The sequence below is a fragment of the Brassica napus genome, unplaced genomic scaffold, assembly GCF_020379485.1.
Source record: "Brassica napus cultivar Da-Ae unplaced genomic scaffold, Da-Ae ScsIHWf_1364;HRSCAF=1938, whole genome shotgun sequence".
In the NCBI taxonomy this organism is placed as follows: domain Eukaryota; kingdom Viridiplantae; phylum Streptophyta; class Magnoliopsida; order Brassicales; family Brassicaceae; genus Brassica; species Brassica napus.
Window position 1 is genome coordinate 1,830 of NW_026014781.1, and position 3,843 is coordinate 5,672.

General features: G+C 45.5%; 1 non-coding gene across 1 annotated transcript; it reads right to left on the reverse strand.

The window, feature by feature from the left end:
* Positions 1 to 378: 378 nt before the first annotated feature.
* Positions 379 to 484, reverse strand: LOC125597041. Its single transcript, XR_007331420.1, has one exon. It is a non-coding gene; the product is annotated as a small nucleolar RNA R71 (small nucleolar RNA).
* Positions 485 to 3,843: the final 3,359 nt, after the last annotated feature.

Genomic DNA, 3,843 nt, shown 5'->3' on the forward strand with positions numbered 1-3,843 from the left:
ACGCTCGATCGAAACCACTGGCCGACTACAATCGCCCAGATGAGTACTATTCCAACAGATCAGCTATTCGACTTCCGGAGATCCAGAAGCAGAATTTCGAGCTGAAGCCTCAATACTACACTCTCGTGTCGCAGATACCCTACTCTGGGTTACCGCACGAGCATCCTATGGACCATCTAGAACGGTTCGAGGATTTAATCGCTGCTATTCGGATGGAAGGAGTCCCCGAAGATTACCTGCTGTGCAAGCTCTTCAGATACACGCTGAATGGAGAAGCGATGCACTGGCTTAGGCAGCAACCCACAGGATCTTTAACATCCTGGGCCGACATCAAGAATGCTTTCTTACGAAACTTCTTTGATGAGGCGCGCGCTGAAGAACTTCGGAACAAAATTTCCACATTCTCGCAGGAGGCTGGAGAGTCCTTCAAAGATGCGTGGATTAGATTTAGGTTCTTCCAGCGAGACTGTCCACACCACGGATTTAACGAAGTGCAGCTGCTAAGCACTTTCTTCCGAGGTCTCGCCTTACAGTATCAAATGGCTCTTGATACGGCGAGTGAAGGAAACTTCACTACTCGGAATCCGTTGGAAGCTGTGAGACTTATCGAAAACCTTGCTAACAGCAGCAGCACCAAAAACACTGACTCTGAACGGAAGAAGTCTGTAGCCTCTATCGGGAAGGAACAGATGGACGAAGTAAGAGCTAAGTTAGATGTGGTGCACGAGCTTCTTAGGAAGCAAGTCTGTTCAGCTGAAGGAGAAGTAGCAGATACGGAAGGAGAAGAAAATGTGAACTACATCGGAGGTACCGGATTCCAGAAATTTGGAAACCAGGGTGGAAACAGAAACTTCTTTGGAAATGGTCAAAGAAGTAACCAGAGTTCACAATTTCAAAAACCCTTCAACAACAGCAAAAGCTACTCGAACTCCTACTACCAGAATCCACCACCCCAGACTCAGGAAAGCAAGATCGAAGAAATGCTTGATCGAGTACTGTTGGGACAACAACAAATCACCGTGGATTTCAACGGTAAAATAGACTCCGCCTACAACAATCTGAACACCAAAATCAAGACCTTAGGGACTCAGGTGAGAAAACTTGAAACGCAAGTAATTCAGACTGGCGAGACTATAAAGAGGCAAGAAGCTTTCGCTAGAGAGGCAGGAGCTGATAAAGGAAAACACCACGTAAATGCCATCATAGATGATGATTTCTGGCAAGTGGTGAGACATGAAAAGCTTGAGGAAGGAGACTTCAAAATCGAAAGCTCCATGAGTCTCGGCGGATCCCAATGGTGTCGACCGATGTCGATGAACCTGCATCGATCGACGTCATCCGCTGAATCGACTAAATGCAATGCGGTTCGAATTCTAATTCATGAGGAATTCGCAGCTAAGCATCCTCACCCACCCTCCCCTTTCTATGATAAAATCGATCGATCGGTTGAGCCAACCATCGATCGACAGAGTGAGTCCGACGTCGATCGTCACAACACACCCCCCATCGATCGACAGGCACCTCTGACATACCGAGTGCGGTTACCCTCAATCGATAATGACTATATCAACGCACTCAGACCACCACCTAAACCATTAGCTAGCCCACCTGAACCAAAACCCAACCCTTTAAATAGTTCACCAGAACCAGTTCAAGAAGATCAGGAAACTGAAGGGAGAAGGTTAAGGAAAAGAAAGGAGAAAATTCCTAAGAACCTTAAGAGGGAAGCTAACGATAAGGAGATGGATGGTTTCACTAAAAGAATCCTCAGAATCCCAATCGAAAAATCTTTTGATGAAGCTTACTTCACACACCGGTTGTGGATGTTCTTCAGAGAAACAAAGGTAACTGAGGAGGACATTAGGAGAATGTTTCATCAAGTCAGAGAGAAGATGAAACACAGGATCACATTGACGAAGAAGAGTGATCCTGGGAAGTTTGCAATACCATGCGTAGTCAAGGGTGTTGAATTTCCCCATTCAATGTGTGACACAGGAGCATCAGTTAGTATCCTCCCTAGGATCATGGCAGACCAGCTTGGTTTGACCATCGAACCTTCAACAGAATCCTTCACCTTCGTGGATCTTTCAGAAAAACGATCAGGGGGTATCATAAGAGATCTGGAGGTACAGATTTGTAATGCCTTTGTCCCAGTAGATTTTCATGTCCTAGACATCGAGCTTAACTGGAACTCTTCACTTCTGCTTGGAAGATCTTTCCTAGCAACAGTAGGAGCTGTATGTGACATGAACAAAACAAATTGTGTCTGACGCTGATAGACCCCAACATCCACTACGACCCTATCCAACCTAAGAGAAAGGTTATTAATTCTGTGGATTACGGGAAAGAACTTGGCTTCATTGGCGCATGCCATTGTGGAGCAGAGTACGAATCAGAGTACGAAATAGAGTACTCGGAATCGATCGACACCCCCACTATTCCATCGATCGATTCCAATGAGTCAACGATGACCGATGACCGCAAAAACACGTCGCTCGACGTTGATCAGCCAGTTGACCATTTCGCTCCACCTAATCATTGTTACCCACACTTTGCCTTCCAACCTCCAAGCAAGAGAGGACGTGATGATTATTCCATAGGCAGTTGGGCAGACAGTGGTTTCCATGAAAGTTTTGCAGTTGACACTGTAATTACTTCACCTAACGAGGAACATACAGAGGAATACGATGAGGATTATTGGAAAGAACGTGCAATAGAAATGTCTTTGCAGGATGAAAGATTTGAAACACATAAGTTCACCAACACATTTCCAACATCGTTCGACGAAGTGCACTCCACATCGGTCGATACCCACCCTCGTCCAGCAAAACAACCGCTCACATCGATCGACACCCATATAGGAACATCGATCGATATTCGCGCCGCAGCGAAAATTCAGGAGCAGGAGAATATTCCCTCTCCAACTAGGTTTATAGATACCTATATAAAACGTTTTGCACCCTTAAAACCACCTCCACACACCAGAGCAGACACAGAAGCAGAAAAGATGAACACTCTTCCATCTACGTCAACAGGAAAATCCATGAAGAGCAATCATCTCAAGAACACAAGTTTTGCAGAAATTATTCTGCCATCGATCGATGCATCTGTATCTACATCGATCGATACTACTCTTAACCCTAATCTTTCTATTTCTAAATTGAATGATAATGCAAACATTGATTACGGTTTTCTAACACCTGATGAATTTGGTATTTTCAGGGACCCAGATGGCAACGCACGTGCAATAGATGGAAGGATCTTACAAGTGTCCAGAGAGGACATAGCAGATATCCTTCAAGTGGCCAATGGACCTGACAACCTATTCTCACAGCAACGTGGCACTCCAGCAGTCATTCAAACCGATCCAAACAACCACGTAGGAGTCGCCATAACAGAAATCAATCCAGATCTATCACGCCAACCAAAAGGCCAAGCATCGATCAACGGGACAACTCATACATCGATCGACAGGGTAACACCAACGTCGATCGATAAGGATGACCCGACGTCGATCGACAGACGTTATGAATTTGGAAACCACGCTTTTGACATGTACGGAGCCAGAAATTTCACTTGGGAACGAAGGGACGAGTATGGAGTCTACAGAGATGAGTGTGGACACGCACGAGGCGTAGCTGGTGAGATGATACCTGTCACAAAGGACGACATCAGGAAATTACTGGAAAGAGCATCTCTTTTTGAAGAGAGCCACATTTGTCTTCCAGAACATGCCACTTCCTTCACACTCACAAGACTGGCACCAGAACTCTACACCAAAGATGAAATCCACGAGATGGTGACTGGTATTTGTGGAGCTCAGGAAAAACTGGGAGAGGAACT